This window comes from Tenrec ecaudatus, chromosome 3, assembly GCF_050624435.1.
Source record: "Tenrec ecaudatus isolate mTenEca1 chromosome 3, mTenEca1.hap1, whole genome shotgun sequence".
NCBI classification, from domain to species: domain Eukaryota; kingdom Metazoa; phylum Chordata; class Mammalia; order Afrosoricida; family Tenrecidae; genus Tenrec; species Tenrec ecaudatus.
The window spans coordinates 14,882,030-14,898,062 of record NC_134532.1 but is presented as its reverse complement, the minus strand read 5'-3'; positions in this window follow the sequence as shown (position 1 = coordinate 14,898,062).

Genomic DNA, 16,033 nt, shown 5'->3' with positions numbered 1-16,033 from the left:
AAGATTAATTGATAATATTTAACAAATATTTGAGTAAGGTTTTTAGAATAACTCCATTTCAATAACATTTTTATATATTTCATCAATATCCTATGAATTAAATTTTCTCTTCCCTATAATTCTTTTTTTTTAATTTTAACAATTTATTAGGGGCTCATACAATTCTTATCACAGTTCATACATATACATACATCAATTGTATAAAGCACATCTGTACAGTCTTTGCCCTAATCATTTTTTTTTTATTTTAACAATTTATTGGGGCTGATACAATTCTTTTCACAGTTCATACATATACATACATCAAATGTATAAAGCACATCTGTACAGTCTTTGCCCTAATCATTTTTTTCTCTTTTCTTCTTTTACATTTTATTAGGGACTCAAACAACTCTTAGCACAATCCATACGTATACATACATCAATTGTATAAAGCACATCCATACATTCCCTGCCCCAATCATTCTCAAAGCATTTGCTCTCCACTTAAGCCCCTTGCATCAGGTCCTCTTTTTTTCCCCCCTCCCTCCCCATTCCCCCCTCCCTCATATGCCCTTGGTAATTTATACATCGTTATTTTGTCATATCTTGCCCTATCCGGAGTCTCCCTTCCCCCCTTCTCTGCTGTCCCTCTCCCAGGGAAGAGGTCACATGTGGATCCTTGTAATCAGTTCCCCCTTTCCAACCCACTCACCCTCCACTGTCCCAGCATCGTCCCTCACACCCTTGGTCCTGAAGGTATCATCCACCCTGGATTCCCTGTACTTCCAGCCCTCATATGTACCAGTGTACAGCCTCTGTCCTATCCAGGCCTGCAAGGTAGAATTCGGATCATGGTAGTTGGGGGGAGGAAGCATCCAGGATCTGGGGGAAAGCTGTGTTTTTCATCGGTACTACCTCACACCCTAATTAACCCATCTCCTCTCTTAACGCCTCTATGAGGGGATCTCCATTGGCCGACACTTGGGCCTTGGGTCTCCACTCTGCACTTCCCTTCATTTAATATGGTATATATACACACACATATACATATACACATATATACACATACATACACACACTTATATCGTTTGTATATTTTTTGCATGATGCCTTATACCTGGTCCCTTGGCACCTCGTGATCACACTGGCCGGTGTGCTTCTTCCATGTGGGCTTTTTTGCTTCTGAGCTAGATGGCCGCTTGTTCACCTTCAAGCCTTTAAAACCCCAGACACTATCTCTTTTGATAGCCGGGCACCATCAGCTTTCTTCACCACATTTGCTTATGCACCCATTTGTCTTCAGCGATCCTATCATGGAGGTGTGCAGTCAATGATATGATTTTTTGTTCTTTGATGCTGGTAACTGATCCCTTTGGGACCACTCGATCACACAGGCTGGTGTGTTCTTCCATGTGGACTTTGTTGCTTCTGAGCTAGATGGCCGCTTGTTTATCTTCAAGCCTTTAAGACCCCAGTCACTATCTCTTTTGATAGCTGGGCACCATCAGCTTTCTTCACCACATTTACTTGTTCACCTACTTTGGCTCCAGCCGTTGTGTCGGGAGTGTGAGCATCATAGAGTTCCAATTTAATAAAAGAAGGTATTCATACATTGAGGGAGTGTTTGAGTAGAGGCCCAAGGTCCTTCCGCCACCTTAATACTTGACCTATAAATATAGACACATAGATCTATTTCCCCATCCTCCTATATATATTTGCATGTACATGTCTTTGTCTAGACCTCCATGAATGCCCTTTGACTCCTAGCTCTTTCCTCCTGATCATTTCCCACCAGGCCTGCCACTCCCCCTTCTCTACCATTTGGGGTCCCATGTTTTTCCCTTGTCCCTGGGTTTGTTAACACCACTTCCTTAACCCCCCTACCCTCCCACCCCAAGTCCCCCCGGAACTGTCGGTCCCGTTGTTTTTCCTCCAGATAGTTCATCCAGCCTGTCCTATTCAGACAGACCTGTGGCGTCACTAACATGCACGAAAACAAGACAGAGGAAAACAAAGCAACAGTATACAACCAGACAACAAAACAACAAAAACAAACCACTGACAAAGAACAGAACAAAACAGTTCACAAGAGAAAAGCTTGTAGTTAGTTCAGGGATCGTTTGCTGGCCCTTAGGAGAGTTTTCCAGTCCAGTCTGTTGGGGCACCACGCCCTGGCCCCAAAGTCCACTTAGACAATGGTGGAGGAGGTGGGGAAAGGAAAACAAAGGAAGAATACAAGGAAGAAAAGGGTAGTGGGGTCATGGGAAATTTATCCACTTTCACTGACTTATTTTTATAGTATAAAGCTCCGTTGCATTGGTAGAATTGTATGTCTTGACTGAACCATTGAGTGCTAAGCATGTCAATTTTAACTTGTCAATTTCCCTAATTAACCCCAAAATTGTGTGTGGGGGGGAGTTGAACATTAATTAACAAATAAGACTTCTCTCTCTCTCTCTCTCTCTCTCTCTCACTCACTCACTCACTCCCTTCATCCCTCTTTCTTTCCTTCTCTGTCTATTTCCACCTCATCTCTGCTAAATGAAGTGTGATGTTTGGATCCAGCCCACCAACTAATCTGTGAGATAAGGATGATGTGATCACATCCCATAGAGATTTATAGCCTCAGAAACTCTAGGAAGAAGTTCTTCCCTGTTATGTACACTCTCTATGAGTCAGAATTGCCAGGATGCATTATTGTTGTTGTCTTTATTTCTTGTTGTTTGTTTGGGTTCCATGTTCCCCAAAGATAAAGCAGTAAACACCATTAATGTATCCTTGTTCTCTATCTTGTGTGATTTCCTAACTAGAAGTTCTCCAGTCAGTCACTGGAGTGGCTTAGTGCCTCCTTCCTCAGAACACGAGCCATGGAATCTGTCCTAGTGTCCATAACAGTCAGTTACAACTCTGTGTTAGGCCAGGGCAAGTGAGTCTCAGCAAGGACTCTTAGCTCAGAACTCATCCATGTGTGCTTAAAGATAGGCTGAGAGAAAGAAGAAAAGTAATCTAGTTGGTGAGCACTAGAAATTGAGGCTAGAGGGTTTATTAGTGTCCCAGATGGACCAGGATCAGAACACGAACTCACATTTGTTGGTAACACTTGGTGAAGAGAAGTTTATAGTACAACTATGTCCTAATATCCCAATGCAAATGGACTTCTGCCACAGATTTCCATTAACTCTCATTCTTCACACGCTGATCCTTCTGGCAGACACTGCACTAACCGATGGCTGATCGGCTATCTAGAGAAGGACATGCAGCCTGCTCTCTCTGCTGCTGACTGTGATTTTAAGGAAAGCTCAGCCCAGTGTCTGAGATTACTCCATTCAGAAGCCAGCACCAAGCCAGGACTCTCACTATGGCGCCTGAGTTGGGATGGGTTTTTTATTCTTGCAATATTACAAGGAAATGATTTTGAAAAATATGAACATAGATTTGGGAGTCTGAGAGGAACAGAGAGATTGGTATAGGCTTTTAAACACACGTGTTTTCTGTGTTTGCAGGTGTCCAGTGTGAGGTGAAGCTGGTGGTATCTGGTGGAGACCTGAGACCACTTGGGGGTTCTCTGAGACTCTCTTGTGCTGCCTCTGGATTCACTTTTAGCAGCTTCTGGATGAATTGGTTTTGCCAGCTCCCAGGGAAGGGGCCACAGTGGGTGGCTGCTGTTAGTCCTGATGGAAATACTAAAATCTATACAGAAACTGTGAGGGGCTGATTCTCTATCTCCAGCGATAATGGCAAGAGCATGATGTATCTGCAGATGAGCAATCTAAGAGCAGAGGACATGGCTGTATACTACTGTGTGAGAGACACATGTAACAGGAGACATAGACATAAACTTCCCCTGCAGAAGGCCTCAGGAAACTAAGATGGCTTGGTTGTGGTTGCTGTATGAGCCAGCTCTAGGAGCAGGATAAGAAAAAATGCCCAGTATCTTCTGAGGACCTGTGGTTTCCTCTTAACCCCAGAAATAATTTCCCCTGTGAATACAGTCTTTATAAAACTTCATAATGTCTTTATCTTGAATTCATCCCTTTAGTAAATTAGGCTTTTCCTCCTTAAAACCATTCATAAGCTACTCCTCCTCAGATGAGCTAGGAGCCCGTCAGCACTGGGAAAAGGTTTCTTTCCTGTGCACACAGATCACTGCAAAGAACCGGGAAAGGTGTATCAAGCAAATGTAAAATGGTTTGAGGCAGCAAGAATTGGAGACTGCTGTGACTTTTTCATTTGTTAATTTTCTATAGGGTAGTGATTATATTTCAGATAATTATTTTTATTAAAAAATTCAAACAATGTATCAAACCTGAGAGCTTTCTCGGTCCCATTTTGTTGTTTCAGTGCTTTGACAATGTTTAAACAATAAATGGCTAGTAAATTCACTCTTGAAGATTAAAAGGTACAGTAAAGCACATAGCTTATAATTAGAAGATTAATTTTTAAAATGTAGTGGACACCGGGCAGATGTAACATGAAAGATGCAAAGGGGATTTTTTTTCTCTCCATGAGCACTAAACAAATACTCTAAATGCCCATGAAAAAAGGATGTGTGTGTGTGTGGCCATTTCCAATAACAGCATGGGTAAATCCAATAGCTTTGCATGTATTAATTTCTGGATGTAAATAAAATGGTTTATTTAAAATAGGAATATAATATTAATGCATAAGAAATATGTAGAATCAGACCTATTGAATGTATGTTGTATAATAATGGAATTTAAATCTCTACAGCAGAAAGTGGTGGTAAAGGAGCAAATAAAATTAATTTTTATTTATTAGTGTTATACCTTACTTATTTGTATGTTAAAGTTGGTAGCAAATGCATTGTTAAAGTAATGTTTGATAATAGTTGAATTGATTGGATTTCCTTGAAGGTGGATATAATCTTATCACAGACAGTACTATATTTCATGATGGGTTTAGCAAGATCCTTTCTGACAATGAGTGCCATGCCATTCTCTTGACTGTGCTATTCTTAGCATAGTAAATCCGATGATTATCTGATTCAAATTGGCCAATACCAACCAGTCCATTTAAGCTTACTAATGCTGAGGATACTGATATTCATGCACTCCATTTTATTTTTGACTACTTTCAATTTTCCTAAATTCATAGTATGCAAATTCCATGTTCTGGTATTGAGAAGACATTTGCAGCTGTTTCTCTTTACCTTAAGGCATGTCGCATCAGCAAATGAAGAACCTGACGTCTCCACTCCCAGAGGCTTTACTCAAATCACGTCCTCATGGACGACTCCCCTCCAAGAAATCAACCTCTCTTCAGTCACATTTTGAGTGCCCTCGAACCTGAGGGGCCCATCCTCTGGCAGTAACTTCAACAATTTCCTATAGAAGAAGAAGGATATATCTTTTAGTTTTAAGCACCTACATGTGATTACCTAAACAGGCAGTAAGAGGAGGAAAAACAGGATAAATTAACTCTGTTAATCAGAATTGGATTTCATTGATTAGCTCAGAGAATTGTAAGTATAGATGTCTTAGTAAAATAAAACAGAATTGATGGAAGTTTATTGTTGTGGTTTAAAAGAGGTTTGCCATAGCTCCCAGGGTGTAAGAAAAAGTATAAAGGGTTATTATATGGGTAATATAAACAAAAACAACTGTCGTTGGAGCAGTTAATATTTAAGGAGAATGGGAATCACAGCATTGTCTCAACTATGGCAACAGGTAGCCCTGTTGGTCTTCAAAGTGGCTACAGGAAAGTGTTCCACATGTTGCAAGGGAGCATCCTGCCATTGATCTCACTGAATGACAAGAACCCACATTTGCTAAGATTTGTGACCTTCTAGTACTTAATATTTTCACCTCTTAAATATTCTCAGAAGGAAAAGCTTATCAGAAATATATTTTGACTTTTAGCCTACCAAGCACCATAATTTTTTCCCATAGTATTTACCTCATGTTTGTGTCTGTTTCGCTATGGGTTAACTTTATGGTAAATCATGTCTGGGTTTCAAATGCTTAAGGAGAACTCAGCAAGATCTGCCAACAGTCCCTCTGGAGCCACATGAGGATGTTGGCTGTGAATAATGCAGTGTTTGCCCACACGGCAAATAACCCGTGTTACATGTCAATCCTTTGTAGTGTTAATGTTTGTTCTCATAAGCAGACGCATTATGGCAAAATGTACCAATCCTGTCACCACTGTGATCTTTAAAAACCTATTAGCAGCAGTCTAATTAAAGAACTGTCTGGGTTTTTTTGCAATAACTAAAATTAAAGGCAGTAACTTCAGTCATTTGTTACAAGTGAATTCAATGTATGGATCACTATTTTTAATATTTTTTATGGTTCTACAGGAAATAAAGGCAAGAAAGTAAATATCCAACTTTCTCATGTCATCTCAGAGTTGTCCCTGCTGAAAATTGACAATGCTTGTCTCTGTAATGGTATGACTTACTGTCAAAGCTTCATTCTTGGCTGCATGTTGAAAATGTGATTAAAGTTAATAGAGGAAACCGGAAAAAAACTGATGATACTGAAATATTCCCCATGTTGGACTTTTAACTTCTCTTCTGAACAGAGCTCCACTGTCAGAGAGACGGTGACAAGGGCCAGGTTGCCCATGAGTATTCAGAGTGACACACTTATCTTTGGCTTTAATCTGCACAGATTTGTCTGACACTCTGAGTAAAGCTGACATTCCCTGAAATGTGTTTCCTCTCCTCAAGCAGCAGGAAGCACAGGGCAGACCTGGGCGCTGGGACACACCTGAGAGGTCTACTGAGAAGGGACCATTAGGGACATCAGAGTCTTCAGCTTTCTCTAAGGAGACAGAGGTACTTTCTCTCCTGGCCATAATTCCCCACAGACAGTAAGGAGGGACCGTTTGTGAGGGCTTATTGGTCACACTGGGTTTCAAACACTCTCCCCCAAATGTGTACTGAGAGATGCACTGAGTGTAGAGCCACAGTTCAATACTGTCCGGGGTCAAGGTGCCAATACGCATGTGCATGTGTGTGTGTGTATTGTGTGATGTTATTAGGATCAGGTTCTGTCCCTCCCAGCAGTCCCAAGACCTGCACCTCCCCCTGCCTTGGGTTTCCAGGGTCGTGAGGCTGGAGGAGTCTGAAATGGAGGGCCAGGCAGAAATATGCAAAGTGGAAGACCCACAGGCTACGTCCACAGGGGAAGCGCCCTCATCACCCAGCTGGGGATCACAGTGTGATTCCTTTCCATTCTCCTTGCAAGATGGGGTCTTTCCCGTAGATCACCTCACTGCTCGTCGGCTAGGTCAGGATCGCCACAGGGTTTGAGATGAATGGAGTGTGTGTGTGTGTGTGTGTGTGTGTGTGTGTGTGTGTGTGTGTGTGTGTAGAGGGAATCTCTGATCTCTGAATCCTATCTCCACAGGTGTGTGTGCTCAGGTGCAGCTGGTGCAGAGGTGAAGAGACCCGGGGAGTCTTTGAGGATCTTCTGTAAGACATCTGGGTACAGCTTTACTGGAAGCTGGATCGGCTGGTTTAGGCAGACACCTGGAAAGGGCTTGACATGGATAGGAATGATTTATCCTAGTGACTCTGAAACCAAGTACAACCCATCCTTCCAAGGAAAAGACACCATCTTCACAGACAACCCTATCAGCACCATGTCCCTGCGGTTGATCTGCCTGCAGGACTCAGGCACCGTGGGAGAAACTCCTTCCTGAGAGGAACAGAAACCCTCAGCCTGATGCAGCTGCAGAGCAGGAGTCTCAGAGCATCTCTCAGCTCAGCATCAGAGGACACAGTGTCTGATGTCTCCTCGGGAGTGAGAACAAGAACACAGGCCACTGACACGACAGGGAAACATCTCCCCACGTGGGGGCACTGATGCCTCTTACTGGATCGGGGTTCTCTATAGAGGTCACTCTGTGACTTTTGAATAACTTCAGGACTAGAGAGCAGATGAAGTAAGTTTTCTTCATGAAATTCTCAGAGTTCAGCCCTTGCTGCCCTTGAAGAATGAGCAGGTGCATTGTTGTAATAAGATGGTGGCTGTGGTGGGGGATTAATCCTCAGCTCAATTTTCCTGGCCTTTTTCTCACAAAATCTTCCCCCAATATTTTCAGAACTTTTTCTGTAAAAGTAGCCGATTATTGCTTCTCAGCCTTTTGGCTAAGATCTAGTGTAATCATAGTAGCCATGATCACTCTGTATGTTCATTTGCTTGCTTTTGTACTTGACTCACCTGCCTGCATTCAACTTGATTCAGAAAGGTGCTTTGTAGAAATCTCCTGGTGGAGCGGTGGAGCTGTGGCTTTAGCAAACTTCTCATGGATCCCAGACCTGATCCCAGTCAGTTACACTCATAGGAAAATGCTTTGTGTAGTTTCCTGGTTAAACATGGCCTTACCAGGAGACTCTGGAGCCTACTGAGCCAGGGCGACCTTAGCTCAGAAATGTCTATCTCCTTCCTCCCCCTCCTTCTCCTGAAGGTGCTGGTCATACCATGGGGTCGGTGTCAGAGAGGGTATTTGGGATTGGATCAGGCAGCACCCAGGGAGAGGCCGTGGCGATGGAGAGCTCCTATTATTGGTCACTATGGTAGTGACCTTGATCCTTCCAAAAATCAGTGCTACCTACCTGTGACCTCTGAGAGCACCGAGGACAAACCTGTGTGTTACAGTGCAGGTGGACACAGACAGGGAAGCCAGGGTGGCCCTCACAAACACTATCCTGTACGACAGCCTGGGGCGCTGCGACCAGCAGGGGGCGCTCAGGACTAACAGCACAGGCCCAGGAGCAGGAGCAGGAGCAGGTGCAGGGCTGAGCACAGATGCGGCTTTCTGCTTTCATTCATCTGATTTTGTTCCCACTGCTCTCAAAGAGCTTCTGGGGGATCACTATCTACAATCATAGAAAGTGTATAAGTTTCTCCTAAACTGTAAGAAAGAAACTCACCGTCATCGAGTTGATGGCGACCAAGAATGACCTTCTCAGACAGGCTTGAACTACTCCTGTAAAAAATATTTGCATAGTTTTGTTCTTATGAAATTCTGTCATGTGATCTGCAGGGTTTTTTACTTAGATTCAACTTAATTACTTCAAAATAGAAAATATGATGTTTGTTATATAAATAAACCTTCAGTTTGCATGAGAGTAACATTATAATAACCTGTGAGATTGGCCGATGGAACGGAAAAATAAACGGGCGTGGTGATGTTGAAAGCTAAGTATTGGGCTTTTAGCCTCAAGGTCAGTGGTTCAAATCCTCTGCTGTGGGATTGTACTATTGTCTCTCAATTTCGAAGAAAGGAAACAAATATAGTAAAACCCCAAAAAGTTGGTGCCTGTGGAAGGGGAAAACCTGCCACAAAACTAGAACATGAATATATTCCAAAAAATAAGGGATAGCAAAGTGGTAAGCTTATTTCATGTCAATAGTTGAAAATATGTAAGTCCATGAGGCTGAGGGTGTGGGGTGGTCACGCAGTCCCACTGGCTTCCCACTCTCAACAGATTGTATGTTTACTCACTGCACAGGGTGGTGTGGATTAACAATATTGCAGCCTTTGCAGGCTAAACAGTATGACTTTCTAATTTGCTAGTGTTATGATGAAGCTAAAATTTATTTTGTTTTTATGTTGACATTTACTTAGAGAACTATGACTCTTTATCATAAATTGGACTTTGACATGAATGCCATCTAAGTGTCTGAAAAATTCTTCAACTTGATATAAAAATAGAGTATTTAAGAATAGGAATATTTTTGATTGAATATATGAAGACTAAAAGTTCAAATTCTAGGGCAACTCTAAAGGACTTTATTTTGACTGTTGAAAAAATCATTTGATGAAAAAACCTTTTGAGCAAATAATACTAAAAGTGAAAACAAAGAAATTTCATCCACACTTTATTCCTATCAGTGATCATGAAAATAGCACTCAAGAGATCAAAAGACGAGTTCCATGAGATGAGTCTGTTGCACAAGATATCTGTGAGTACTGGAAACAAGGACGTTCCTGTGAGGACTAAGGTTACTTTGAGGACCAAGCCATGATCATTTCACTTGCCTCATATGCATACGAAAGTTGCACATTGGATAGGAAACCGAAGAATTGAAGCATTTGAATGTTGGTGTTTGAAAAGAAGATTGAATATACCATGGACAGCTAAAAGGACAAACCTATCTGCCTTAGTAAAAATACATGCAGAGTGCTTCTCAAAGGCAAGGATGGCAAGATGTTTGGTCAGCACACTGCCTGATCTAGATGCCCTTCCTCAACACATGTGCTGTGCAAGCTGTGGGCTGTGCAGTACTCTGCTCAACCTGGCCAAATTTGGTGGACCACATCACTGTGCCATGCTGTACCACGCCACCATGTGGTCACAATGTGCAGTGTCTGCTGCCTGTGAACCAACATCACTCTACATGCCACCACTCCAGATGCTGCACCTCCCGCCAGTCATTTTGCATCCCTACACTGTGAGGCTCCACTGGGACTTGCCTCACTAAGCCGTGTTACTGGCCTCCACTATACCTCACCACCTCCCCTTCCCACTGCCTCCTTCCTTGGCCTTGGGCTAGTGGCCAAGTGAGTTGGAAGGACTGAAGGTGTGAGTGTGTTTGTGTGTGTGTGTGTGTTTTCTACCAAGAATTTATCTTACCTATCTACTGGTTCTAATAGCATGCTTAAAGACTTGCTTTTCTTTTTCATATTGTAGAATGAAATCATACATGTCTAAACTGGAATTACACTAGGGGTACTTTTTAATGTAACACTATAAGGTTGCAAACAAGCATGTTTCTCAATAATAAAGGAAACCTTTATTTCAGATCTTTCTACAAGTTACAAAATCATGAAAGTATAAAAAAAATTTCGACTCTATTTTTTAAAACTCATTATTCTACATGACTATATCACTAATGTTACAAATATTTGAGAAACATCTGCAAAACAAAATAGAGTGTCCAAATGCTGAATAAACCAACAAACCCATGGTATCAAGAAAAAGAACAACAACAAACTCGGATAGAATATCTGTAGAAAGAAAGGAAATACTGAAAATTCACACACACGCACACACATACATATACACACATACATTTAAGTATCCTATTAAGGTTTTTATAGATATGCATTCACCCTTTCCTACTAAGAATTGAAAGCCTGGTTGCCATCTCCCTGGAATGAATCTGAGGATCTTATTGGCCCTCATGACAAAATCTAGGTGGCAATTTATCACATTACCATGTCTCACTTCACATAGCAGAACCCAATACCAGCCTTGAGCACCCAGTCATCATAGAATAGATCCCTTCGTAACACCTATCAATTGGAGGCAGTGGCACCTGTGTGTCTTCCTGGGTCAGAGTCAGATATGAGATTTAAATGCAACAGACAAAGTCTTGCAAAGAATTCAGCTCTCAAATCTACTCAATGCCATCCTAACACAGTATCGTTACATTCTCCTATGAAACCTGACTCATGTATAGTCAGCCTCATTTACAGCAGGACCTGCGGCATCTCACCGTATGAGAAGCCAGAAGGGCCAGGATGCCGACCCTAAAGGCAGAAGTCAGTAATGTAAAATATTCTGCGGTTTCCTGGCACAGTTCTTTCATGAGAAGACTGGATGAAAAAGGAAGTGAGGCGAGCACAGATTCAGCTTCCTCCCCTCATCCTCACTGACTTAGGGAAAAGTGTCCAAGGAAAGGGGAGATGCATTTTCCTCTGTGCAGAAAGGAAGAGGGGATGATCACCCTCCACCTCTGAGACCAGTGTGTGCTCTCAGCATCCTCCAACCTGATGGCCCTGTCTAAGCACTCTTCAGAGATAGAAATGACTCTTCCTGAGAATTCTTGTAGACATTATATTTTCATTCCAAACTGCTCGACTATCAAAGCCTGGGACATCCTGGCGACCATGCGCCTGCTGCCGCCTGCACAGCTGGCCAAGCAGCCGTGGCCGAGGGCACCAGGGCCAACGTCCACCACACCAGCCCCAAGTAAATTTTCCTTTAGCCTCACAACGTTCAAAGCCCAAGGGCCCATTTCATGGTCACTTCCATTTAGTATTACCTTGTTTTTGGTTTCTTTGTTTCAGTTTGGGTTTTGATTCTTCTGTGCATGTTTAGTTAGATTACTTTTGTGATGGAGAGCTTCTTTCTTTTTTTTAAACACTTTTTGGGGCACTTAATCCATATATCTCACATAATCCCACAATTCCATAGTTCATCCATCTTAAGCATTGCACAATCATTACCACAATCGATTTCATATTGTCTATTTTCCCACTATGATTAAATCACCTTTAAAAAGACTTGTTAGTCACCTTCAGTTCTAGTGCTCAGTCCCCTCCATCCTTCATTCTTACTCCCCAAGTCCCCTCACCCTCCCCAACTCCGCCACCCACCCACCCGACCCCACCCAGACATCCTTACAAACCCTCACGTTATTTCATCTCCAGACATCCACCCCTTCTGTGCTTCACAAACTGAACCCAACAGAAACAATAAAGAATAGAAAGGAAATGAAATGGGAATGATTTTTAAAACCATAGTAATATATACATAAAAATTCAAACAAGGAGTAAGAAAAAAGGGCCGCGACCAATATTTGAAAACCAGGGAAGACGTTTCTGTCACAGACCAGCAAGAGATCTTGCGCCTAGAACAGACTCTGCTCGGGTCCAGAGGGAGGCCAGCAGAACAAGACCCAGGGGCTCACCTTTGAGCTGAGGAGGCGCAAGGAGTCTCAGGAGGAGGCATCGCTGTGTGGAAGGAAACAAGGGAGGGGGGCTAGGAGACCCACAAAGAGAGAATCAGGGAACCACAAAGCCCCAAACCCCAGCCGGGATCCCCTTTCTCCAAAAGGGACTCCGACCATGAACCCCAATCAATCCGAAAGCAGGGAAATAGGACCTGCCTCAAGGACACCCGCCCACCTCTCACCAAGAGAAGCGCTGGCAGGGTTCCTGGGGGAGAGAAAGGGCGCTTGCACCCTAGTCAGCTGAACTAAAATAGCCTCCGCCCACACACATGTCCCAGAGCCCAGAGCCTCCCACCTGGGAGCGCCGGCAACAGGGTGCTCAGGCTGTGGGCGCTTCTCTGGCACCGGGAGCAGAGCATGGACAATGGGACCCTCACTGTGAGCTGCAGTTCAGAATAAGACACCGCCACTTCCGGCCCTTTCTGGGCGTGATCCGGAAGGGGAGGAGCTAGCGGGGTCAGGGAGGAGTAGGGTCTCTGCCTTCACTCCTCTCAAGGCAGCTCTTGCCCGGCCCATTTCTGCTGAGGCGCCAAAACAGGTGCCTGGTGAGGGTGGGCGGGGTCTGGCGGGTTTGGGGCGGGGCTCGGGGAGGAGCCAGGCAGAGTCGGTCCACTCAAGAGGGTCCACAGCTGTGGCTGAGACTGCAGCTGCAAAGACTCAGATAACAATGGCCAAGGCAACCAGTGCTTTCCCCCATAGCAGAGCGTGCATGGGTGACATGGGTGAAATAGAACAATGTACGTTGGGTGTGTAAGCCTGTGATCAGATTCCCCGGATGTCCATCCTCCTAACAAACTGGAAACACCCAACCATCCAATCCTGCCAAGGTGTTAATGGGGCTGAAACACGAACTAAGGGTCCTCGCTTAACCTTTGTGATGACAGTCCATTCTGTGACCTAAAGCACTGCCGTGTATGACTGATTTTTAGGAAAAGAGAAGTACCTAGCATGCACGTCTAGGTAAGTTATATGTCAGTTTAACAAAATTTAAAAATAAATCTTAAGCAGAAGCAGTGGAAGGGAATGAAGGAACGTGGATGGGAGGATGGTTGTTAAACTCGCCTGTCCTAAGAGCTGGAATTTGTACAATCTTCTTGTTTAATTTCACCGGGAAGCTTTGGGGACAGTTAAACATGAGAGTTATGTTTTTCTATGATGCTTATCATGATTTATGCACTCTGCTAATTTAATGTATCACTCACTCAAGTTTCTATCGGTCCAAGAGGTCGTGTATGGACAGTGGGAAAGACTTTAACAAGTTGAGTGATCTGAAATTTAAATTTGCTTCCTCCAGGTAACTCTTGGCTGCCCAGACTCTCAGAACAAGTGTTTTTGGGAAAGATCAAAGTGAACTATTTCCTGATTAACTTGCATCAATAAAGATTGTGCTTCTTTCATGCCTGTCATACTTGGGAATTCCTTTCTGAAAGTTCACGTCAAATTCCAAAGTTCCTGGCTTAAAATGGAGATAGGAGAATTGTAACACTCTGTTACATTTCCCAATATGGTTACATAATTCCCCAGACAGAAAACTGTCACCTGACTTGATCAGGAATCCAAAAATGTCAGTTATCAGCCAATATTTTCTGAATTAAACTGGTTTATGTTGCCAGTTCTGCTGGAGCCAGCTTATCCTTAGACCTTGGGAAACTTAGTCTAGATTTTGCAACTAAAGGGTGACTTCTCTGGAAATACTTGCTGTGTTAGACTGGATAGACTAGAGAAACAAATCCAGGGTAATTCAAATATGTGTAAGAAAGAGATTTACACCAATAACTAATAGATAACAAGAAAACATTGCATCCCAGGCCAGATCAACTCTAAAAGTCCGATATTAGCCCATATGTCTGATAGTAGTCTATAATTTCCTCTTCAGACTCACACAGCACATGCAATGATGACGAATGCAGGAAGACCACAGGCCAGTGTGTATCCAATGGTGGTAGAAGCATTTTGCACTGGCATGGGTCTCCATGTGGCTCTTCCAGCTATCCAAGTGACTCAAGAGCAGGAAGGTGAAGCAGAAAGAGAGGGTAGCCCAGCTCCTGGGAAAAAGAGTAGAAATTCCCAGAATCTACATGAGAAGGTCATGCCCACCAGGAGGCATCATCAAGTTGTGATCTGATTGACAGGCTAACCTCTACCCCTAGATTTATTTCCCAAGTTGAAATGAAACTATGTAGCTACTACACCTGCTTTCATGTGAGGTTTCCTGTTTCCCGTTCCCCACCCCCACCATAAAAACCTCATTGTCATCGAGTCAATGCAGACTCACATAGATACTATAGGACAGGGGAGAACTTCCCTGGTAAGTTTCCAAGAATGAAAATGTTTGCTGGAGTAGACCGCTCATTCGTTCTCCTGTGGTGTTATAGGTGGTTCCAAACTGCTAGTCTTAAAGTTAGCAGCCCAACTTATACCCTCTTCACAAACAAGGGTTTGTTCATTCATTGTAGTTCCACCCACAATAGTATGCAACTAGATTCCAAATGGTTCCCTTGGTTATACAAGCCACTTCCCATTGGGTTGCTCACCTAAAATTAGTGACTGATCAGCAGAACGAGATGTGCCCAGCCTCCGCTACCAAGTGCTCCAAAAGGAATCCCATTAGAATTCCCTGCATAGATTGGGAGAAAAATGTGGACCCAAACTCCAACTCACAAAAGAGACCCTCAAAGAAATGGCCTTTGGTCACTTTCATGTCCAGAACTGAACTCACCTCCTGCTAGGCTAACCAGTCATGTAAGTAAGGTCAAGGACAGGATTTAGCTGATGGGGAAGAATGGAAACAGGAAAGTCCTGGAAAAAGTTGATAGTGTGTGTTGTTTTTAGTTGCCCTCAAGTAGGTTCCAGCTCACAGAGAACCTAGGTACAATCGGATGAAACACTGCCAAGTCCTGTTCCATCTCAGGGTGGATTTTATGTTTGAGCCCATTGCTGCAGCCAATGATCCAGTCCCTCATAAGGGTCTTCCTCTTTTCAATTGCCCTTTTACTTTACCAGGCATGATATCATTTTCCCAGGATGGATCTCTCCTGATAACATATTAAAAGTACATGAGACAACATGTCACCATCCTCACTTCTCAGGAGCATTAGCATGTGTGGTCAATGTTATTGTTAGTCTTGTTAATTCCTGTACAAATCTCCTTGAAACAATGGATGAATATATGAATTGTGATAAGAGATGTAAGGGCCCCCAATAAAACATTTAATAAAAAAAATGAAATAAATAAAATTACATGACACACTTCTAGCCTAATTGTAAGACTTTTAAAGCTGCAGATTCTTGGAATTATGAATAAATACCATTTTATTGTATTGTTATTTAAGTTCAAG